This window comes from Bos taurus, chromosome 7 (genome assembly GCF_002263795.3).
Source record: "Bos taurus isolate L1 Dominette 01449 registration number 42190680 breed Hereford chromosome 7, ARS-UCD2.0, whole genome shotgun sequence".
Classification (NCBI taxonomy): domain Eukaryota; kingdom Metazoa; phylum Chordata; class Mammalia; order Artiodactyla; family Bovidae; genus Bos; species Bos taurus.
Genome location: NC_037334.1, coordinates 75,740,326 through 75,766,571, shown reverse-complemented (window position 1 = coordinate 75,766,571; position 26,246 = coordinate 75,740,326).

Below are 26,246 nucleotides of genomic sequence, written 5' to 3'. Positions count from 1 at the left end.
AAAGTGAAAGTGAAGACGTTCAGTCATATCCGACTTTGAGCAACCCCGTGGACTGCAGCCTACCAGGCTCCTCCGTCCATGAGATTCTCCAGGCAAAAGTACTGGAGTGGGGTGCCATTGCCTTCTCTGAAGGAGTGATATACAAGGAGGAGTTTAGAATAAAACCAAGATTTCTGGCATGGCAGCCTAGTGGCTTACTACATTTCCATTCTTATGGGGATCTCCGAGGGAGGTGTTATGTTTTGGGAGACAATTATGAGTTTGCTTTTAAACTGGAAAGAATATTCCTATGGAATATTCAAACAGAGATCGATAACTAGTAGTGAGTTGGCATTCAATATGGACTAGAGATACAAATTTGGGATTCAGCAGCAAAGAGGGAATCACAGAAGCCTTGGAATATTTGAGATTGTAAAGTAGAGGAAATAAAATGAAAGGAAATTGGGATAAGCTAGAACCTATGAAAAACCTACAAATATGGAATTAGAAAATGTAGAAGAATGTACAAAAAGACCTGGCAAGAACAGGCAGAAGGTGGGAAGAAAACCAGGTGAGAGTATCATTACATTAACCAAGAAAAGGGTAACAGGAAGATAAAGAAGTCAATGTTATTGTGAGTTACAGACAGTTAAAATAAGGACTAAAAAAATCACTTTAGACAGATAATTATAGATACTTATGAATAAAAGTCAGTAAAATATTAAGAATAAAGTTTATAAAATCAGTTAGCAAACTCATATACTTGTCCAAGAAAAGGATGATAAGATCTGGACTAGTGCCATAGTAATGGAATTATTAGCACGGGAAAGATTTATAGACTAGGACACATTTTGGGATTCTAGATGACAAGACTTAGAGATGAGGGATGAGGAGAAAAAATAATCAGGTAGAGAGACATTTAGTTAAGAGATTGTTGAGTTTGAGGAACTATTGACATTTACAAGTAGTATACTAAGTGAAGAAAAATGATTGTCTGATCACAAGTTGAAAAAGAGAGATACAGTGGAGAAACACCACTTATCCCCACGAGTGAAGAATGTGTGCAAAATGGAAAAAGAGACACAGGAGAGGATTCTGGGAACACTATCTGAATGGGAGCAGAAGGAATACCCAAAGCACAGAGACAGGAAGAGAGCCAAATGAACAGTGTTGTCCAAAGAGGAACAAGAAAAGGAGTAGCCCCACTTACCAAATGCTGCAGATAGCTTCAATTACACAGGGGAGTTCTCCAAGATGGAGTCAAGGGAATTCAGTTCTTATTCTAGACACTTACAGTGTGAAGCTATAAAGTATAGAATACCCCTGTAAACACCCAGGACACTAGAGTTAACAAATTAATAGAGACAGATAAACAGGATATATGTATATATACACAAATATTTCTGGCAGAACTTTAAGGTTTTAGTCTTGGTGAAGTTCATTGTCAAAGTGCTCCTTTAATGACACATCGAGTAAAAGCTAGAGTGATGAACTGATAAACAAAATGAATGGATAGACTCTTCAAGGATGAGGAAAAAAAAAAAAAAAAACTGTCTAAACAATGATTTGAAGGCACCACAATATGAAATGTTACCTAAAGTATAAGGTGGCCACTCTCTAAATCCCCACATCCAGCACTCTTTAATACTATTATATATGTTAGAAATACCTTTATTCTAGAAAAATAAATAAATAGTTTAATGATAATCAGCAACATATTCAACATATTCTGGCAACAGAATTTCAAAATAAATAATCTAGAGGAAGTTGAAAATGTTGAAACAACTGCGAATGAGAAAAATTGAATACTGTAAACCATGGAAAGAGACCAGGATTAAGTTCAGAAAGTGTTCTGAAAACCACAGGCATTATAACTCACATTAACAAGATACTTTGGTAGAACCTAAATGTCTTAAATGACATAATGATTATATTAATGGATAAATACATTAACCATAATATAGGCTTATCTTCTTCCATGCACAAGCAGTTTTCCTTCATGCACTTGCTAATTTGAATGTTTTCATATATAATTAAATTGGTAGCTCTAATAAGATAAATGCTACATACGAAATGCTAGGTTGATCACGAAATCTAAATTGCCCTGATGTACAATGACTGCAGTGAGAATTAGGTATACCTCAATGCACTGGATCTGTTCCCCAGAATAACAACAGGCTTGTACCACTCCCACCAGCTCAACCCAACCCTCACACCTCCAAGCTGTTTTTGTACTGAAAAACGCAGAATTATTTGTAGTTCAAAAAGTCCTCTATTATGAATTCAGATAGCTTGAACTTGATGTCCAGATCAACGATCTCTCAGCCTATAATCAATTCACAATGGAATTTACAAGCAACAGCAACAACCATAGGCCATTTTGTCCTTTTAAACTAACGTTCTGAACCACTGGCAAGCTTAGTGGCCAGGGAAGTTATATTTTAGCTCCAGACCATTGAAAAATGCCTCCTATAGCTTCAATAATAAAAAGGGAATCTCTAACTTCATGATAAAACCGCAGGGGTTCTTGTTGCCACATTCAAATCTAATAGAGTAGCCATGACTTCATATTTATTAACATCCATATCATCATTTTAATACACTACTTCATCTTTCCAGGAGAGTGCATAGAGTGCAGCGAAAGCCATATTTTACAAGCCAATTTTAAATGCCTTTTAATGATGATTCACGGTGCTCTAATACAGATTTCTCATCAATATCACCATCCTGCAGGCACGCATTAAAGCTGCAAATCTTTTCTTGGGTGGTGCTACTGTCAGACTCCAAATGTACTATAAACATAACTCAAAGATCTGAGTTAAGCATCCCCCTTGGATGCAAGGGGTATAATCTGATTTCTGCAAACTGGAAAGAATGCCAGCTATGCCAGAGAGAGATTTGAATGCCCTTGATTGGAAGACATGCCTGAGTCTCTCTCTCTCCCCCCATCCCAGATGAAGAACAGGCATTCTTCGGTTCAGAGCTGGCCCACCACCCTTCTGCACTTCCCAATGGCTCAGTCGGTAAAGAATCTGCCTGCAATGCAGGAGACCCAGGTTCAATCGCTGTGTTGGGAAGATCCCCTGAGAAGGGAATGGATACCCACTCCAGTATTCTTGCCTGGAGAATTCCATAAACAGAGGAGCCTGGTGAGTTACAGTCCATGGAGTTGCAAAGAGCTGGACATAACTGAACGACTAACACTTTCATACCATTCCTCCACAGGGTAATCATAAGTTGAACTTCTTTCTGTCTATTGCTATTGCTAAGTCGCTTCAGTCGTGTCCGACTCTATGCGACCCCATAGACAGAAGCCCACCAGGCTTCCCCGTCCCTGGGATTCTCCAGGCAAGAATACTGGAGTGGCTTGCCATTTCCTTCTCCAATGCGTGAAAGTAAAAAGTGAAAGTGAAGTTGCTCAGTCATGTCCGACTCTTAGTGATCCCATGGACTACAGCCTACCAGGCTCCTCCATCCATGGATTTCCAGGCCAGAGTACTGGAGTGGGGCGCCTCTAGGTTTCTTCAATTTGTAAATTGTTTGATTATTTAAGTCTTTCTTCCCCTAGTGTTGTTTTTTTTTTAAATTTTATTTTGTTTTTAAACTTTATATAATTGTATTAGTTTTGCCAAATATCAAAATGAATCCATCACAGGTATACATGTGCTCCCCATCCTGAACCCTCCTCCCTCCTCCCTCCCGATACCATCCCTCTGGGTCGTCCCAGTGCACTAGCCCCAAGCATCCAGTATCGTGCATCGAACCTGGACTGGCATCTCGTTTCATACATGATATTTTACATGTTTCAATGCCATTCTCCCAAATCTTCCCACCCTCTCCCTCTCCCACAGAGTCCATAAGACTGTTCTATACATCAGTGTCTCTTTTGCTGTCTCGTACACAGGGTTATTGTTATCATCTTTCTAAATTCCATATATATGCGTTAGTATACTGTATTGGTGTTTTTCCTTCTGGCTTACTTCACTCTGTATAATAGGCTCCAGTTTCATCCACCTCATTAGAACTGATTCAAATGAATTCTTTTTAATGGCTGAGTAATACTCCATTGTGTATATGTACCACTGCTTTCTTATCCATTCATCTGCTGATGGACATCTAGGTTGCTTCCATGTCCTGGCTATTATAAATAGTGCTGCGATGAACATTGGGGTACACGTGTCTCTTTCCCTTCTGGTTTCCTCAGTGTGTATGCCCAGCAGTGGGATTGCTGGATCATAAGGCAGTTCTATTTCCATTTTTTTAAGGAATCTCCACACTGTTCTCCGTAGTGGCTGTACTAGTTTGCATTCCCACCAACAGTGTAAGAGGGTTCCCTTTTCTCCACACCCTCTCCAACATTTATTATTTGTAGACTTTTGGATCACAGCATTCTTGATAGTGGTCCTTAGGATTGTTACCAGGGAACTTGTAAATGATTTCAGATGTAGCTGAGATAAAGGGAGACACCTGTGGATGAGTTCCTTCCATTATTAGCATAAATCCTTACAGGCCATTTCCTGCAACATTGTGATAAACTGCTGTAAATAGAAATGCTTGATACACAACATGTTGGGAAGGCTTAAATTGTTCTGGGTCTTTAGCATATTTTCACATTGGTATTAAGAATGTTAGAAATAATTTAATCATTGCCTGATTATAGTGATGTTGGGAGTAATGAAATCCTTGCCTTATTACATATGGACTCATTCAGAGCCTCATTATTTATTTGGCAAGCATTAAGCATCAAATCAATTTAGTCAGATACTTGAAAATGGGAAATTCAAGATGAAAGTTAAAGGGAAGATTAAAAGGTAAAATTAAAACTATTTATTTCTAGCAGGCATGGAGTCATTTTCTTCATAAGCAATGCATCCCAAGAGAGTTTAAATGGGAAGAGAGCAAATGACAGAGTCCATCCCAAAGAAGGGAAATTAAAATGAAGAAGAATTGGCAAAGCAGCCCCTACTTACATTTGCCTGGTCAAATGACATAGGAAGAAGAGGGTGGTAACTTTGATTTGTAGCTATGGAATGTACTCTGTGCTTTTATGCAACTGATTATTATTGGAATGGTTTCCATTTCCAGCTCAATAGAAATGGGAAGAAGGGAAGTACATGCAAATCACTTGGGAATCTGCCGTTTCATTCTGTATATGAAGATGTACTGACATTAGTAGAATGCAATAAATGTGCTCAGTAGCGTTTTGGTTTCGGACTTAGCAGCCACATCAATGATACCCATTTTTACATTGCAGTGTATATGGGAAAGTATTCCACCCACACTCAATTGAGGCTGGAGATAATGCCAGTGTAAGCAGCTCTCTAGTTGCTCCTTGTAAGGAAATTTTCTAATGTATTGATCCATGACAATCATTATTGGATTGTCACAGGAAGCTGATCCCCAGTGCATGATGGGGAATAATTGCCAATAAAATTATACAGGAAGCTTTAAAGAAAAAAACATTTCTTCCTTTTGAATAGAGATGTAATAGAAGCAGAGCCGAGATTATCATAAGGCAGCATTTGGATTTGTTAGCCTGGCTAACACAGGTAACCAGTAGCAGATGGAAGAAGTAGTTGGACTTAATTCTCGTGTTTTAGGATAAGGTGAGAAGCTAGACATTTAGATTAAATGCTGGAAGTGTGTCAGAGCATTAATTACAGAAAGAGTCATATTTATTACTGAAAAGAACACTGTTTAGCCCAGGAACACATGGGACATACATTTTGTATTAAATGAGGCAAAAACAGAACAAAACAAGAAAATGGAAACCAACGTTAATATTGAGCCAGGCACCAGTTTAGAGGCTTTACCTATAGCACATTCATGTGGTCCTGCCCACCATTCAGGCTGAGGAAGGTTCAAATCTGATAGATAAGGAAACAGATTTAGGCAGATTATGTCTCCGCTTCAGGTCATCCTTGTTGGAAACGATTGACCTGGATTTAAAACTAGCTGTCTAATTCTAAAACCTATGCTTTTTAAAAATTATACCCTTGGCTTACTCAGCATGTACCATCAGGTAAAATAAACACTGCCTCCCAAAAGTATCATCACCCCATTGCACGGATCCCATGCTGGCATCCTCCACGTTTCCGTCTGCCAGCTACAGAGGCTGATGGAGAAGACCTGAGGTCAAACAGCTTCTGTGAAGTGACCCCAAATTCAATAAAAAGTCATTTAATCTGCTGAAGTGGTGAAAGTGACTTTAGTCTCAGTCAGGAGTGGATCAATTTATCCCCACTGGAATTTTTTTCAATGCTTAGATTTTACTAGTCAGCTCATTACAGGGCCAAGAAGAGGTTTTAAAGGAGGAAATTCTTTTAAAACCTACTTCTGTTTCACTCGTGTTTGCTTGAGGATCATACTAAAAAGATAATATTAATGTAAAAAGAGGGAACTAATGTGTTCCTTTGCTGTGGTTCTCTTTGGGTAATATTTTTACCCATTTCTCCCTGTGCTATTTTCAAGAAAGACCTATTGATTTTTTAAACAACTCAACATTACTAGGTTGCAAAATTCTCTTTATCATATCAAGTTTTGCTTTGTTTATACCATGACTAAAAACATGCAACTGCCCAAGTATAAACAAACATATATGACAGTCAGTGTACTACAAATGCTCTTTGTAAAAGTCAATTCATATTCTCGGTGTCTTTGTGAGTAACCATTTTATTAAGAAAAAATTTTATCTCCCCACTACTTCATGAATCCACAGTTGTCTATAAGATTAAGATTAAACCAGACTTGCTACTCTAATAAAAATTTGCCATTCCATGTGGTCATTGTAACCAAGTCAAAATAGTTTTGCTTTGTTTCATTTTTTGAAAATAAAGATTCTTTGCCAATAACAATTGGTATTGCTACTCAGCCCTTTTCTTTTGTCTGCCCAGCCCTGGAGAACATTAGCTTCAGGGAATAATTCTAACTGTAAAGCTCCTCTGGCATCCTCCTTGCCCGTGGCTTCTTTCTCCAGTTCCTCAGAGCTGTCTAATAGCCACGGCCCTGGCTTTAAAAGTCTTAATCGCAGAGATGGAGCTTAATCACAAGAGCTGGTCTTCTCTTGTGTCAAATAAATACGAGTAGCTGCAGATTGACCTTGGAGAGAGAATGGAGGTCACAGCTGTGGCCACCCAGGGAGGATACGAGGATACGGGAGCTCTGACATGATGTGTTTTATATTTATGCACATATATACACACACACACACATATGCATTTACAAAAACAGTGTTCATTGTACACTTATAGGATGGGAAATTATATGTCCCCTTCTTATCGGCAGAGTTTCCACATAAATTACTTGGTATTCTTATATGAGACATTTGTATATTATCCCTCATTTATTTATTTATTTAATCATTTACTATGTAGACAGAGGATGAGATGGCTGGATGGCATCACTGACTCGATGGACGTGAGTCTGGGTGAACTCCAGGAGTTGGTGATGGACAGGGAGGCCTGGCGTGCTGCGATTCATGGGGTCGCAAAGAGTCGGAAACGACTGAGCGACTGATCTGATCTGATCTTATGTATAAACTCAGGGACATTTATTTTATATTTTGGGTTATAATCTGATCATATGTTATTTATTTAGATGTTTTTCAACATGTTCCAGCTTTAATTATTGGGCAAGCTTTCTGCTAGCTCCTATATTCCTTTGCTATACCTCCATCATTTTGTTTTTTGATCACTTCCTACTTTCTGGAACCACAGGAAGCTCCACACTCATACTGCCCTGGTCCTAAGATCAGTCACTTTTCCAAGGATCCCTGGTTCCTTTTAATGGAAAATGGTATTAAAAATTAAGGTCTTAGAACTGGATGTGCTCACTGTGAATGGGATGTTGCTTCTTCTAGCCCTTTCAGCAGACAGAACTAGGAAATATATATGTGTGTGTTAGTTGCTCAAGCATGTCCAACTCTTTTCAACCCCATGGACTGTAACCCACTAGGCTCCTCTGTACATGGAATTCTGAAGGCAAGAATGGAATGGGTAGCCATTCCCTTCTCCAGGGGTTCTTCTGGATCCAAGGATCGAACCCTTCATTCTCTTGCAATGAAGGCAGATTCTTTACCATCTAAGCTACCAGGGAAGCCCTGTGTATATTATTAATATACATTATATATTTTATAAATATGCTATAAATATGTTCATGATATTCTTTTATATGAATACAAAAAGGAAAAAGAGAAAAGATCTAAAAGAACCTCAAATGGACCTCATAGAGATGAAAAATACAGTATATAAAAAAAAATAGATAGTGCCAAGGAAAAAATACTATGAACATGAAGACATGGCAGTTAACACTGTTTAAAATAACAGTGAGAGAGAAAAAGGACTGAAAAATCAAGTCATCTAACTCACATATAATTGAATTACCAGAAAAGGGGAGGGGTTGGAAAAATATACACAAAGAAATAATGGCCTAAGTGTTGAAAAGCATGGGAAAAAAACTGGAAATCTAATACACTATTAATATTGATGAAAAATGGTAAGTCACTTTATAAAGAAAAAGTTTCTCATAAAGTCAATTATACACTCACCATATGATAACATGTGTCTTCCTAAAAATATTATGTGGCTGTTCACAGTACCTCTATTCAATATAGCCAAAACTGGAAGCAAGAAAATGTCCATCAAGTGACGAATAAGTAAGCAAACTGTTACATATCCATACCAGGGAAATCTACCCAGTAATAAGAGGAACAAGCTGCTGGTACATGCAATAACATGAAAAAATTCTCATGCAAAATACTAAGTGAAAGCAGCCAGGCACAAAAAAACACATGCTGTATGATTCAATTTTTAGGAAATTTAATATATATCAATAGAACTTATTATATATTATATTTTAAAATAATTGTATACTATATTCTCATATAATAGGATTTGTATGAAATTCTCAGAAAGTCTAAGGACAAAGTAAAGGTAAGTGATTTCCAGGATGACAATGGGAGTAGGTGATTTTACTGCAAAGGAGCAGAAATGTATTTTCTGGGATAACAGAAACTTTGTATCTCATTATTTGTGGTGTGGTTACTTGACTGCATCCATCAATGCAATACAGAATTATCAGTTTTATTTGCAAATTATGCCTCAATAAATATGAGTTTTTAACAGAATATTCTTTGTCCTAAGGTTTAAGGGGAAGAGACAGGCTAGTAAGCAATATTCATAATAATAACAGTATGGTCAGTGCTAACATCAGAGGTGTGCACACATACTCCTTTTATTCAGCTGGTAGCTGTGAGCCTGGGAACATACCAAGTACTGCAAAGACCATTGTCTGCACAGAACTTAATATGTGGGAAACAGAGCAAAAAAAAACTATCTCCAAGGTCTCAAAAAAGACTTCTTACAGATGATTTCTTACCAAAGTCTCAATAATTTCACCAGGCAAAGGAATAAGCACATATAAAAACACTAGGGGTCAAACCTACATCTCTTTTGTCTCTTGCATTGGCAGGTGGATTCCCACTGTGCCATCTGGGAAACCCCAACTTCTATTAATAGAAGGATCATATCTGGTTTTTTTCACCACTGTATACTGCAGTGTCTGAGATACGATAAATGTTCAATAGGTGTTTCTGTTATTGGATGAATATGAAATCATTTTCTGACAATTTATTCCAATTGCTGTCCCTTCAGATTCAAGAAGAGTATCTGTAGATCAGTGATCCCAACCATGAGCTTTTTAATTTTCTCCGGTAATTTCCACTGTAACTTTCTAATGAGTAGATTAGAATATATGAACTATATATATATTTACAACTATATGTTAAATTTGTGAGCCTAATACACTTCATCCCTAATACACTTCTTCATTGCTTCATGCAGGTCAGGAAGCAACAGTTAGAACTGGACATGGAACAACAGACTGGTTCCAAATAGGAAAAGGAGTACGTCAAGGCTGTATATTGTCACCCTGTTTATTTAACTTCTATGCAGAGTACATCATTAGAAATGCTGGGCTGGAAGAAGCACAAGCTGGAATCAAGATTGCTGGGAGAAAGATCAATAACCTCAGATATGCAGATGACACCACCCTTATGGCAGAAAGTGAAGAGGAACTAAAAAACCTCTTGAGGAAAGTGAAAGAGGAGAGTGAAAAAGTTGGCTTAAAGCTCAACATTCAGAAAACTAAGATCATGGCATCCAGTCCCATCACTTCATGGGAAATAGATGGGGAAACAGTGGAAACAGTGTCAGACTTTATTTTGGGGGGCTCCAAAATCACTGCAGATGGTGACTGCAGCCATGAAATTAAAAGACGCTTACTCCTTGGAAGGAAAGTTATGACCAACCTAGATAGCATATTCAAAAGCAGAGACATTACTTTGCCAACAAAGGTCCATCTAGTCAAGGCTATGGTTTTTCCATTGGTCATGTATGTATGTGAGAGTTGGACTGTGAAGAAACCTGAGCGCCGAAGAATTGATGCCTTTGAACTGTGGTGTTGGAGAAGACTTTTGAGAGTCCCTTGGACAGTAAGGAGATCCAACCAGTCCATTCTAAAGGAGATCAGTCCTGGGTGTTCATTGGAAGGACTGATGCTGAAGCTGAAACTCCAGCACTTTGGCCACCTCATGCAAAGAGTTGACTCACTGGAAAAGACCCTGATGCTGGGAGGGATTGGGGGCAGGAGGATAAGGGGATGACAGAGGATGAGATGGTTGGATGGCATCACCGACTCTATGCACATGAGTTTGGGTGAACTCCGGGAGTTGGTCATGGACAGGGAAGCCTGATGTGCTGTGATTCATGGGGTCACAAAGAGTCAGACACGACTGAGTGACTGAACTGAACTGAACTGAATACATTTCAGATTATAGATGAAAATCAGAAAAATACTTGTATACTTAAGGAACCTGTATTTTCTTTATGTTTGTTCAAATACTTCATATAGTCTAGATTTAGAGACTATATGAAGTATTTGAACAAATATCAGTGGCTGCCAGAAGTCTGTCTGTCTCACATAGGTAACCTAGTTTATGTTATCATCAGAGACACATTGAACTGATAAACCATGGACACTTACCCTGCAACCTGCCTGCAAATGCTTTACAGCTCTTAAATGCCTTGCAACCCAAATGGACTGTAAATGTTTATTTCAACAGTTTCCAATTGAACAGGCATGAATTTACTGTGTGGTATCTATGGTGTGGTGCCTGGTCTCATCACAAGTGAATGAGAGGAGGTTCAACATAACTGCATGCAGATAATGGGTTAGACTTGCTAGTGATGCAAGAGCTAGTGAATCAGTCCAGCTCACTTCTGACACTTTGTCACAAGCTTTTTTTGTGTGTTTATCTTTTTTTTTTTTTTCTGCCTTCACATCATATGAGCAGAGAATTCCTTTCCTTTTTGACGGGAAAGAAAACAACAGTAGTAAATTCTAGATCCCCTTTACATTACTTTCACATGACATGTGCGGCCATAGAATTGTAACACTGACAATTTTTTCTATTGTGGCTGCAGAGGTGAAGAAATCCAGCCACTAAGATTTAATCTTGGTTCTCCCTGTTCCCGCTCCCCCCAAAATAGTCAGCTTTAGGAAAGTATGTTTAATTTTAAATTAATTTTCAATTAGTTGAAAAGCAGGAACATGATTAACTAAACAAAATTTTCTTGTGGAACTAGCAAAAACAGATGCTTATTTCACAGTGTTAAAAAGCATATTTTTAGGTAGAGCTTTGGACTGTAATCTAGGAGGTCTGGTTTGTTTGCCTTGCAATAGGCCATTATCTAACTCTGAGACTGTGGATAAGATCCTTGAATAGTGTGTATTTCATTTTCCTTATCTGCCAAATAGCAATGATATTTTACATACCTCTACAGAATTTTCTATGAAAATCAAGTCTGATAATATATGAGAAAATGCCTAAGAAAGTATTATAAAATGTACAAATATTTGTTATCACACAGACTCGTTTATGTACCCAGAGCATTGTGCTGTATCTTGTACAGAAGTTACTCAGGCAGACAAAATCATCAGGGCTAGTCTATCTCCCTTTGGTAACTACTCATACTTCTGCTATGATCTCCCAAAGAGCAAAAAATAGCTCACCAGGTTTTGTATTCTCTTGATGCTGAGTAATCCAGGATCGTGAAAGAGAAAAAACTAGTTGAACCAGTTAAGTGCTTTAACAGAGATGAAGAAGACAAATGACTCAGATATACATTGAATATTGACTATAATACTATCCCTTGCCTTCATGGAGTTTAGAGTTTAGCTGATTTATAGGTATAAAAATCAAAACCTTATCTTTTGTCAAAATATCCTCCAAATGCAAATTCATAAATTCAAGAGTCCTTATCTCCTACTCTTCTATCCTTTGTGTTTTCTCCTTCCAACTGCAGCAATCATGCATAATGCACTTGTCCTGACCACACTGAGGTTGCCTGTACCTTTTATCCCTATGCTTCTCTTTGTCAGCTTCATCCAAGGCCTTTCTCTTCCATTCCTATCCAGCTTAGACTTCACATTAACCATTTGGACTCCCTCTTAAAATATTCTCAACTCATTTTCACTGTGATATTTCCAATGTTTATGTCAAACTGTCTTCACACTCAGAAAATATGGCCTGGGTCAATGGAATAAACTAGAACATACTGGAACCCCAGTATTCCATCCCAACTGAATCTTCAACACTGACCCTGCCCTCATCTTTCAATGTTCCTTAGTCTGCTCTCTCATCCACTCCCCAAAGTAGTGATTACCAACTTTTTTGTTCACTTCAAATCTATTCTATCAACTCTAATCTTTTCTACCACCACAATAGAAACAGGCCAATTTAGAGGAGAATTAAGTCAGTGTTTGCTATAATTCTACACATATAACTGTATCTCTTTTGAATTGCTAGATATTGCCTCTCTGCTGGCTGTTCCAACTAAATTTTAAACATGACTGAGTGATGTCACCAAAATGGCCAAATAAGACATCTCTCATATGTCTCAGCAACCCCCAATAATAATTAGGTATCCATCTACAGACAAAAGTGCCTACCTGTGAACTTTATAATGCAGGAAAGGGACCCAGTGCAGTCCCTAGTCCAAGACTCAGGAAAGTCACATTTAAAAGCTGGACTCATATCCAGGTGTCTCACTTTCTGGCTATGATCCCAGCTACAAAAATAGAAACAGCTCCATACCCTTCAGAACTCAGCTACATCCCCATATGCCTTTGGGTCTGTTACAGCACCATACACCAAGGGACACGAGAGGAGTCACATTCACCTATGCATTAGGTAATACACAGAAATTGGTCCTGGAAATAGATCCTGAATTAACTTGTCAACTGGCTCCAGCCTCTCTAGACCAGTGTCTAGGAGTCTGTCAAGCTAAGTCCACCAGACATGATCAGACTATAGATCCTACAAGAACCCTGTGACTGAGCTCCGGCCTGCCTAACCAACCTAACCAGTCTGTAGATAGTTTTGCTGGCAAGGAACCCTGCAAGAGTACTCCCATCTGCATCCCCAGAGATCCTAAATGGCCCTATACTGAGTTCCAGGCTCTCACAGACACAGAACACAAGCATCCTGACAGTGCTGAGACCCACTAAGCACAGCTCCGGCCCCTCCAACCATGATTAGGGATCAGTCTAGTCTGCTGAGAGCTCTGGTGGGAGACAGGCTGATCCATGCCTCAAGAGGCAGGTGTGCAGACCTGTTGGCAAGAATGTGGTGAAATGGGAACCCTAGTGCCCTATTGATGGGAATAAAAATTAGTGCAACCACTATGGGAAAAAGTATGAAGTTTCCTCAAGAAATTAAAAAATAGGATTATCATATAATCCAGAAATCCTATTTCTGGGTATTGTATCTGAAGAAAAAAAATCACTATCTCAAATAAATATCTGTGCTGTCCCATGTTCACTGCAGCATTATTTACAATAGCCAAGACATACAAAAAACTTAAGCCAAATGAATAAAGAAAGAGTTGTACATATACAATGAAATATTAGCCATAAAAAAGAAGAAATCTTACCTTTTGGATTTGAATGGACCTTCAAGCTATAGTGTTAAATGAAATAAGTTAGAGAAAGATACATATAATCTCATATGTGGAATCTTTAAAAAAAAATCCACATTTACAGATAAAGAGAATAAAATGAGGATTGCCAAGGCTTGGAAGATGTAGAAAAGTTGAAAAGATATAAACCCAATGAATCTGTTACCTAACCTTACTGTGATAATCATTTTTCAATGTATACATGTATCAAACCATCATGTTGCTTACTGTAAAATTATACAATTTTATATGTCAATTACATATCAATAAAGTTGGGAAAAAACACCATTAAGTTAAATTCATTTTGAGTTTAAAAAGAAAAAGTTCTCTTGATTATATGACCCTCCAACTATGGCTTTATCTTTCTTCTCCTGTTCTTAGCCAAATCTCTGGAGAGACTTTTCTATGCTCACAGCCATCTGACTTCAATTCCTGCAACTCTACAAAACGACCTCACAACCACACAAAGTTAGTCTCTGCCAAAGTCATCAATACCTTGATTCCAAAATCCACTAGACACTTTTCACTATTGAATAATCTTACCTGACCTGTTAGTAAGTACAACTGAAAAATGTTGGCTACTTGCTCCTTCACTAAATACTCATCTATTAGCTTCTGTGATACCCTCCTCTTCTGTCCCCCCCCCATACCTTCTGCATCACAAATGTTCTTGGCACCCAGCCCCACCTGTTCCAGTGCCCTGAAATGGACTCGCTCATCTACACTCCTAGGCCAGTGTCCAGTGACACCCTCTACTCATCTAATACAGAAGTCTTCACTCCGCTCAGTTCTTCCCTCTCCCTCACACCTCAAGCCAGTCAATCACCACATTGACTTAATTTTACTCTACAGATATTATTGGATCCAAATCTGTCCAATCTTCTCCAGCACCACTTCTGCTTCTCTAATTCAGTCAGTTACTGAAATGCTCACTCCAGGTCAAACATTGTGTTAAAAGCATGGGGGAAATACTGCTGATCAAACCAAATATTATTTGAGCCTTCAAGGAGACTCTGTCACCTTTCCTGAATTATTCCAGTAGCCTTATAAAGTGTCTCTTTTTCTCCAGATATGTCAGCTTTCCAATCTTTTTTTTATACTTAAGCCAGATCATTGCTTACTTAAAATGAAGTTTCAGCTATAATACTCCTCATACTAAACCTTTCAGTGGCTCCCTCATGCTCTTAAGAAAAATTTTAGATTCCTTAATATAACCTACAAGACCCAGAAGGATTTGGCCCCAACTCATATTTCTGGACCCATGTCACTAACACTCCCTCCACAATTTCCCCTATTAACTTGAACAATATAATCCAACCATACTTCCAACTTTTGTAGGCATGATGCTTTTTCTCACTTAGACTCACTACCTTTTCTTCATGAAACACCCTCCGTCCCTCTGGATCTAGCTGCTTACTTCTAGAAAGCAAACCATGACGCACTAATTTACTATATTTGTATTTTGTTCCCTTCCTCAATGCTCTCCATGGCATGCACTTCACATTTACAATTTTTCTTATACTAACATTATCAAATTATACTCATAAAAAAACCTATGTGGGGAATTTCCTGGTGGTTCAGTGGTTAGGACTCCATGGTTTCACTGCTGAAGGCCTGAGTTTAATCCCTGGTCAGGGAACTAAGACCCCACAAACTGCGTGCAGTGGTCAAAAGAAAAAGAAAATGAAGATGAAAAAAAAACCCTTGTATATACCAGTCATTGTGCACATCACTGTAAACAGACAGAATATCTGCCTTGAGGGAAATAAACCACAGCCAATGTGTGCAGATTTATCTGTGGTGATATAAAAGCATAAATGTCTAGATGAATGACTAAACCAGATAGATAAAATCACAATTTCTGGGGTAGAAACCAGTTATAGGTTTTTTTTTTTAATCCTCAACAATACTGATTCTCATTTCTGGTTAAGAAACACTATACACTCCCCCACCATGCCACACACATTTTTTTTTGAAAAACGTGCACCTGATCACTGATTTTCATAGTGTGATCCTTGAATTAGCAGCATCAGCAACACTTGGACACTTGTTAAAAACCATCAATTTCTGTACCACACCCAAGATATACTGAAAGAAACTACTAGGTATCAGGACCCAGGAATCTGCATTTTCGCAAGCCCTTTAGGTGCTTTTGATACAAATTAATATTTAAGGACCACTGCCTTAGATTAACCTTACAATAAGGATGTATTCCCCACCTACATTATACATGTGTGTGAGTGGACAGGTGCTCAGTCGCTCAGTTGTGTCCAACTCTTTGTGACCCCAGGGACTGTAGCCCACCAGGCTCTTCTGTCTGTGGGATTTTCCAGGCAAGAACACTAGAGTGCGTTGCCATTTCCTTCTCCAGAGATCAAACCTGCATCTCCTGCACTGGCAGGTGGATCTTTACCGGTGACCACCAGGAAGCCCTAGGTTAATCATGCATAACGTGGTTTGGTATTTGATTAGAGAATCCTTTCCCTGTGAGACCAAGTCACGGTCTCAGAATCCTTCTCAACAGAGAGATACAGGAAGTGATGGCAGTTAAGTCAGAGTTATACCTTAAGTTGAAATCTTTCTGTGATTCTTACTATAATTTCCTATAGGATTCATACTATCAATACTTCTCAGTGCACAAAAAATTTAGGATATAGGTTCAAGCAATGGAGGAAAGAGGGGTGGGCATGAAGATACAAACTTTAAGATAACTTTGAGAAAAGAAAGAAGAAAAGAACTGGTTTGGAGGAAAGATTCTCTAAATGTAGAGAGAAGTATTGGTGGTCAACAGTGGAGAGGAGATCCAGGTAAGGAGAAATTTTAACAGGACAAAATAGGCATAATGGACTGGAGACCAGAATGAAGAGAGTTTTTTGATACTCTACCTTTTATATACAATTATATTCATTTACGGGCTACATTAATTCATTCATTATAGGCTTGCCTGGTGGCTCAGATGGTAAAGAATCCACCTGCAGTGCGGGAGACCCGGGTTTGATCCCTGGGTCAGGAATATCCCTGGAAAAGGCAACAACAACCCACTCCAGTATTCTTGCCTGAAGAAACCAGTGGACAGAGGAGCCTGGCGGGCTACAGTCCATGAGGTCACAAAGAGTCGGACACAACTGAGCCACCAACTCTTTCTTTCATATTCATTTATATTCACAAACTATATGGAGTTCTGTAACTGACGGCGTTCTGCCTGGTTTTGATGTTGTATAATGGCAGAAATTTTCCTAATTCATCTTACTGAACAGGAAAGGGAAGGCCAATAAGTACTTTCAAAGTAGTTAAATTAAAGGCACTATTTCCAAATAGGCTAAATTTAAGAAACTAAGACAATTTTGAGAATTTGAGTTTTAAAAATATCACCATAATGGGCTTAATACAGTTAATACTAAGGTCTTTAAGTCCCACTTATTTTACCGCCATTAGAAAGTCTTTTTCTTTGATAAATGGCATTACCTATGCGCTACTAAATGCTTCTCCTTTTTTGTGAAAACAGTACATTTTATGGGAACAGGGCAATTTTTATTTATCCAAACCATTATATGTTTGAAACCTCAATAGATCCAAAGAAGTTACAAACAGGAGTAACCAGAGAGCTTGAAATGTATTTATAATAGCCCCATTTAATAAATATCTCTTATATTGTCCATTATTTTACAAATATTTTTAAAGCTTGAATAGTCTCATTTAAATGTACATTTCCAAGCTAGAATTTGTGTAACTCTGCTGTCACCAACAGGTTTCTGTGTGAATTAAATGGTTTCGTCTCAGTGTGTTTTCATTGTATCTAACACTTAAAAATCAAGGCATAATCTATTCTGTTATTTTTCTTAAACTTAAGATGCTCTGTAGAGTGCAATTAAGCATTAACATATTGCATCTGGAAAAGTAATTATTATTTTTTGATTTGCTTGAAGAGGATAGTATGGACATATATCAGCCAAAGAGCCATTTGTATTTTTTTTTCTCTCGCAACAGATTTATTTCTCCATTAAATGTAGAAAGATCATCAATATCCACTACATGGCTTCAATTAACTGAACATTTTGTCAACCACCACTATTCTCCAGCTGCCAGAAAAACCATATGAAATAATAGAGAACCTGTGCTGTTCGTTCTTCTTCCTTCTCAATTAAACAAAAGAAAATAGAATGACAAGAGGACATTAAATCTAAGCCTGCCTTTTTAGTTGGCATCTGCTCTTTCTCAGACAATTTATAAAAAGTTACATAATGGAAGAACCAATAAAAAGGCAAGAGCATGAGGGTATTAAAAATATGTCTCTCCCCCACCTCATTTCATTTGAATGACCTTGGTTCCTATGCCTCCTTCCTATGCCTCCCATAAAGTCTCAGCATCAGTAGGCATAAAAGAGAGGGATTCAGAAAGTATTATCTTTTGACCAAGAAAGAAATAGCCAAGAAAACTACTGGTCAACAATATAACACAAATATTCCATTAATGTAATTCCGTATTAGAACAGAACCTATTGTTTCTTCATTTTTAAAAATCCAGGCAGTTTTATTACTATCAACTGAGTATGATTTCTCAAGGTTTCATTAAACCTAAAATATCCCAGATGGACACAGAGCATATTTAATGGAGGTTCATCTTTTTTTAATAAGGAATGTATAAGACTTTAGGATCACATATATGACAAAGTGAAGGTAAGATCATAAATTATGTTTACTATATTATACTGAAGTGTAGCTCATATGTACAGACTGATTTTGATACTGCTCTATTTTTTGTGCTCACATTCATGTATTCAATCTCATAGACAACGGTTGGTAGCGTGATGAACAATTAGGATACAGATCTTCACTTTTAGGCAAACGTCTAGTTGAGTGTGTGTGTGAACACAAAGCAGATATTCATAACGTAGTGCTACAAGAATAATAAGAGATATGTCTGTGAAAGAGATAGATATTGATTATGAATTTGAGAATAAAAAGGAAGAGAATCTAAGGCATCAGGGAGTGGTAATGGAAGACTTCCTGGAGAGAAAACTAATTTGAGTTGAGTTTCCCAGCAATTGGCTAGGGTACTCCAGAACGAAAAAGCACTCTGGATTAATACATGAGGATATTTCTTTATTATTTTTGTCTTAATTAAGCATCTACAAGTGAGGCCTTTATGCTATATGCTTTAAGAAGGACACCTCTTTTAATCCTTCCAATCAACCATGAGACATTTACTATTATCATCTTCATATAAAAAATGAAAAGTAAACAATTTTTCAAAAGTCAATCATACTGGATTTTATCTCACAATACGATTCCATTTGGTATAACACTAGAGATAGCATGACACCTCTAGGAATATACTACAATCTAGTATTGGATAGTGGAGGGCACTATAATAGATACCACAAATCAGAAATGAAAGTGTGAAAGAGTGGATCTTTTATGTGAAAATGCATATTTTGAATTTTTCCTATTGGCTACATGGTACAATTTCAGGATTTAAAAAAAAAGGATAGAATTATGTATTACTTTTATAAAAGCTAATTATTTAATAGCTTTATAGTAATCAGTACAGAACATAGATAGGGGAAGTAATGATTAAACCCAGGAGATAACTTAAGAAACTATGGCAGTATTTTAAGCAGGAGATGATAGTTTGGACTGAGTAAGTGGGAGTTAAAGAAAAATGGACAAATTCAGGAGGCAATAAAGAGGAAGAATCCACAGGGCTTTTTAAAAAAAATGAATTAGATGTGTGGAGAGGGGGAGAAAAGGCCAAATTTGCAGTGACTTTCATATTTCTAGCTTGAGTAATAAAATGTGGATTGTAGTGATATCTGGATTGTAGTGCTAGTAGAGAATATAGGAAAAAGACACACTGTGGGTAAAATAAGGGAAATGATGGCTCCTCTTTGGAGAGCGGTATGGCTGATCTACCTATAGAGAGTATCTTGGCAACTGACTAGAATGATCTTACATGCAGAGAGATGCTGAAGTCAAATATATATGCATGTATCACGAGTTCATAGGCTATGGAAGTTGTTTCAGTTGGCAAGATCAATCAAGGGAGTATGTAGGAATAGAAGATAAAGTTGGCCTGGATATCAGGAAAAATAGAATCTCATGAGAAAAACTGAGACATCAGTGAAGAGAGGTGGAAGCAGAAAAAATATATGGAAGAGATAATTCTGGAGTACAGGTAATGGTATCAGAGACAGTAGAGATCGTGTAACTTAGATATATCTAACCAAACATGGCCCTAGAAGAAAACAATGTGATTGAGTTGCTTAAAGAAGTTAGACCACACTTAGAGGAGAAAGAGATTTGTGTGCCCAGAAAATACGGGTGCTGAAGTGACACACCATGACGTCCGCGTGGGCCAGGGAAGAAATTAAAGCTAGGTGAAGCCTAAGAACTGGAGGTTGTGATGAATTTAAGTAGTAGAAGTGTTACCATCAAAGTTCTCAGGAATCTGTAAGACAAAGGCTATTGTGGGAAAAAAAAAATGCGCCACTAACTTTAAGACCTCAGAGATGAGAAATTTCTAAGCAATTATATTATCCAGGCTTTTGGTCACAGATTGAGTGACAGAGAATGGAAATGAAGGTCACTAGAAAAGAAATGATGAGAAATTGAGGTAGGTGGCCATATAAAGGTTTGAAGTACCTGAGGTGGTTGACAGGAGTTGGAGTAGAAGGGGAGACTAACGCAGGAGCCAATTCACAAAATATACAAGGTTTGGGGAGCAGAGGGAAGTAAGAGACCAGACAGGCGGCATGCGCTTTATGTAAGAACAGCTTTCTCAAAGGGCTGGATAAATACTAGTTTGTGCTGTGTGTGCTTAGTTGCTCAGTCGTGTCTGAGTCTTGCGACCCCATAGACTGTAGCCTGCAAGGCTCCTCTGTCCACGGGATTCTCCAGGCAAGAATACTGGAGTGGCTTGCCAGTTTAGCAGACTGGAAATGGGGAATTAAAGAAGGTCAACATCTCCCACCACCTCCAACATATGTAGAATGTGAAAAATCAAGTTATCTTCACTAAAAGAACAGCAGAGTAGAAATTAATTTCCTCTTAGAAGCCCACTCTGAGCCGCAAACTCATCCTGTAGAATCCCTTCTACATAATATTTGCTGTATTTATGATAACAATCGTGTATTTGCCTTTATCATATTTCATTTATATCAGACTATTGGATTTTATCTATTGCTCCATTCATTGTTGTGTTCAACCCTGAATCTTCCACAGACTGTATCTCAGAGCTATAGACATAATAACCTTCTACCAAGTACTATATGAAAGAAAGAACAGATGTGTATTGATCAGAAACTCACCCATGTCTTTTCCAATTGGCTAACATAACAGCAACAAAATGGGTATATGGCCTCCTCTATTAAGATATTAACACATTTGCACTATTATTTGTGTCAGTAAACAAGCTAGCTAGGGCTGATCCTGATTAGGATCAGCCTAAACACTGATCCAACTCAGCTACACAGCTTGACCAAATTAACAGGTAATATAGCCATAACCTTTATTTCAGTTTTTAGGTTAGCCAAAAAGTTCATATGGGCTTTTCCATATGCTGTTACAGAAAAACCCAAATGAAATTTTTAGCCAACCCAATATGTTGTGAATAAAGAGACACAGAGATGAACAAATCAAATCAATTAACTTAAAAAAAAAATCTAGATACCAAAAACCACATTTATTACACACAAAAAATTGGGGGTAATGTCAAAGAAGTATTATGCATTCCAGTTTTAACTCCAGCCTCCCAATTTAGTTCTCTTTAGTCCATCTCACTTTTTATATTTCCTAGTAATACTTCCACTTGCAGTTTCAGAATCTGAAGTTACAACACCAGGGACATCATCGAAATTCTCAATGCTCAGAGTGACTGTTGTAACGAGCGAGGCTACAGATTCAGCCACTGTTTCAGTAAAAGGATCAATATTTGTATCTTGTCCAAAGTCTGCTGCCTTTCCTTGACAATAACTTCCACTACTCCCTTGAGGAATAACCTATAAATGTCTGCAATTTTCTATCTCAAGGCCTCCTTTCTCTCTCACTGTCCACTGTCTTGGCAAAATACTTTCTTTCTCACACTTCAGGGACCTCCCTTGTTACTCCCTCATCCAGTGTGGCATTAGCACTACTATTAGGACATCTGCAATAGTTAGAACCTCATCTCAAAAAGGTTGGATGCTCAAGTTGGTATTCAGATTTTTTTTTAAATATATTTCCTATCATAAAATTAAAGTTTTCTGATATAGAGCCAGTGACCAAGTGCAGAATGCCAATATGGGATCAACGTTTGATTAGTATTCCTCACAAGCATCAGTTTTATGAAGCCAAAGCTAACAGTTGAAATAGTCGATCTTTCCCATCAATTAGCAGATCATATAAGTAAAAGATAGGATTTAATTCCTTTGATAAATTGGAGCTTATAAAAAGAGCTGATACCTGCTTTAAAGCTTAGAAAGGATTTTAAAATATGATAAAAAGATAAATATCATGAGTCTGCTTGTATCAGGGACCCTGTAATATTTTAATGATGTATATAGTTAGCCCTCCTTAACTGCAGATGTGGAATGTATAAATACCAAGGACTGACTTTACTACACCATTTTACATCAAGGATTTGAACATCAGCCGATTTTGGTATCCTTGGAGCTCCTGGAACTAAACCCCACTGGATAACCAGGAATGACAGTGCATTTAGTTTGATCTTTTATTTGAATTACTGAGGGCTTGCAAGGAAATGGAATCATCAGCAAAATACATCATATGGTAGTAGAAAACAACTGGGAATAGGAGATTAGATTCTCGGATTCTAACCCTACTCTTGTGTGTGGCATACAACTAGACCATGGTATGAAACAGACTGCTGCTGCTGCTGCGCTAAATCACTTCAGTCATGTCTGACTCTGTGCAACCCCACAGACGGCAGCCCACCATGCTCCCCCATCTCTGGGATTCTCCAGCCAACAACACTGGAGTGGGGTGCCATTTCCTTCTCCAATGCGTGAAAGTGAAGCTGCTCAGTTGTGTCCGACTCTTTGCGACCCCATGGACTGCAGCCTACCAGGCTCTTCCATCCATGGGATTTTCCAGGCAAAAGTACTGGAGTGGGGTGCCATTGCCTTCTCCAATGAAACAGACTAGATAGCAGTAAAAAGTATGGATGTAAGAACAAGAATGTAGGGCTCACACCTACCTCTGCCACTTACTAGCTATAAGACCATGGACATATCATTAAACCTATTTGTGTCCTGGTATGCAAATATGTAAAGTGATGATAAAAGTACCAATTTTGCAAGGTTGCTGTGACAAATAAATGGATCAATACATGTAAAGCCTTTAAAATGATGTCTAACCCACAGTAGAAACATATTATTATTAATTACAAATGCAAGCTACTATCAGACATATGTATACCTATGGCTGGTTGGTTTTTGGCAGAAATCAACACAATACTGTAAAGCATCCTTCAATTAAAAATAAGTAAATTTTTAAAATAACATACTTTATACAGCACTTCAGAAATGACAAAGAATCTACTTAGAGAATCTTCATTGCTTCATCAAGAGTAGGGTTAGAATTGCTTCATAATCATGGTTCCTATTTTACTGATGAGAAATCTAAGAGTCAGAAACATAACATAGTCTTTCAGAGTCACATGGGTAGGCAATGGCTCAAACTCAGGTCCTCATACCTAAAGTCATTTGCCACATTATATGTCCTTATAGCTTTGGCTGGGAATCTACACTAGGTCACTATCATTGGAGTCGAGAATTCTACCAAGTCCTTAGTAGGAAGGAGTACCAGCTTGAAATAAATAAATAAACAAGCCAAGAGTTAGATTCAGAATTCTACTTCTCTTCTAGAAATCAAGGAGTAATTAGGAGAATGGAGTAGGTGTAGATAAACTGTGGACCTCAGGATAAATTCAGCCAGCCAGCTAGGTTTGAATGGCCTGTGAGCTGAGGAAGGTTTTCCCATTTTAAATAGTTGCGAGAAAAAAAAAATCAAAAGAAGAATATTTTGCATCACATAAAAATTATTTTAAAAATCTAAATTCATTATCCATAAATAAACTTACTTGCAGACAGCCACATCCATGAGTCTACATAGCGCCTATGGCTGCTTTGTGAACACAGGAGTACCTGAGACAGAGACTGCGTGGACCACAAAGCCTACAGCAGTTACTATCTGCTGTACAGATAGTATAGTCAACTTTACAGAAAAAGTTGACTGCTTTCCTTGCCTCTGCTGCATCCTAGTACAGCCGGCACTAGACTATTGAGAAAAAAAAATCATTTTTTATGAAGATGATGATGAAACAAATGTCCTCAGATACCTTACACACACTCAGCACATTCCCTACAATAATGGTTATCAATGCTAGGCTCTACTCTGATTAAGAGTACTTGGAATTACTGGAATACAACATTGAAATATTGACCTTTTGATTACAGATCTTTACACTCTACCTGTTATTAAGATGTTTTCACATAAAAGGCTGGCCAGTCTCCTTTTACAAAGAAAACAGAATGGAGATAACAACATAGGTTCAAATCTAAGGCATGTTTATGTGTGTTCACGCAAGCTCAGTTGCTTCAGCCATGTCCGCCTCTGTTACCCCACACACTGTGGCCCGCCAGTCTCCTCTGTCCATGGGATTCTCCAGGTAGAATACTAGAGTGGGTTGCCATGCTCTTCTCCAGGGGATCTTCCTAACCCATGGATTGAACCCATGTCTCCTGCATTGCAGGTGGATTCTTTAGCTGCTGCTGCTAAGTCACTTCAGTCATGTCTGACTCTGTGCGACCCCATGGACAGCAGCCCACCAGGCTCCCCCGTCCCTGGGATTCTCCAGGCAAGAACACTGGAGTGGGCTGCCATTTCCTTCTCCAATGCATGAAAGTGAAAAGTGAAAGTGAAGTCACTCAGTCATGTCCGACTCTTCGCGACCCCATGGACTGCAGCCCACCAGGCTCCTCCGTCCATGGGATTTTCCAGGCAAGAGTACTGGAGTGGGTTGCCATTACCTTCTCCCCTTTACCATCTGAGCCACCAGGAAAGCCCTAAGGTATGAATACTTGAGCTGAAAACTGAAGGTCCCCAGGCTGCCAAGCTCCTATATATAGTGCATACTGAGTATGGTATCTGGAGACAGAGGAAAAGGCTCGTGTGTCCTAGATAAAAGACCGCACACTAACCCTAGACTTAAGTTGTAGAAATCAACTGACTTTCTGCTTGGAGGTTAAGGAGCCAGATGATAATCACGTGTTCAGAACCCTGGGACTGATAAATGATTAGATTTGGTATCAGTTCAGACAACAGTGTTCTCTGGTTTAGCATTTCTAATGACCTTTTGAAACCATAAGCTCAACATTATTTCTTAATGAATTTCCTTTGTCCTATTTCAGGAGCTCTCAGGGCTCCTTGGTTACACCTGGGTGACTCATAATTAGTTCTGCAATACTAACATAGATTACAATTTGAAAAAAGAGAGAGTAAAAACAAATATGCTTTCAATCACAGCAGAGGAGAAAAAAAAAAGAATTGTAACAAAATGTGTTGGTATTGCAAATTACCTAGTTTTATTACTTGCTCTCTTATTTATTTAAATTAAGATTCTAGGTCCTTTAATCCAGGCTTATTCATTTTTTTCAGGATTATTCTTTTAAAGACATTCTATTTTCAAAGTTTTGAAACGGTGATTGTAAAAATATATTCTGAAAGTTTATGGAAGTTTGCTTAGATAAGCCACCCTGGCCGTTAAACTTGATTTTCAAGTAAACAGCATGGTGATTGTTGCATAGCACATCTAAGAGTCAAAGAACTGAGTACCACTGAGCATCACAGTAGAATCTGAATTAGATGAAGACCACTGGCTTTGGGGACTGACAAACCTCAGTTGGAAGCCTGTCCAGCTACTCAATAGCTTGTAATCTTAAGTAATTATTGCAACTCTGTCAGCCTTGGTTTCCAAGAATCTGTGCTCATAGCTGTGATCAGAATGAATTGAGTAATTCATGTGAAGTGTCCAGCACAGAAGTGCTCATTAAACATTTCTTATTACTCTATTATAATGCAGTCTGACAATCATGTACCCCACTGACTCAATGCCCAGTGCCAAATGCGTGAGTGTTCTAGGGTGTTCCTGAGAGCATTTCAGCTCTAAGTCTTTACCTGAGCTTATCATGTGCACTCAAAGATGATCATTTCTCCTTCATTGTGACCCCATGGTCTGTAGCACACCAGGCTCCTC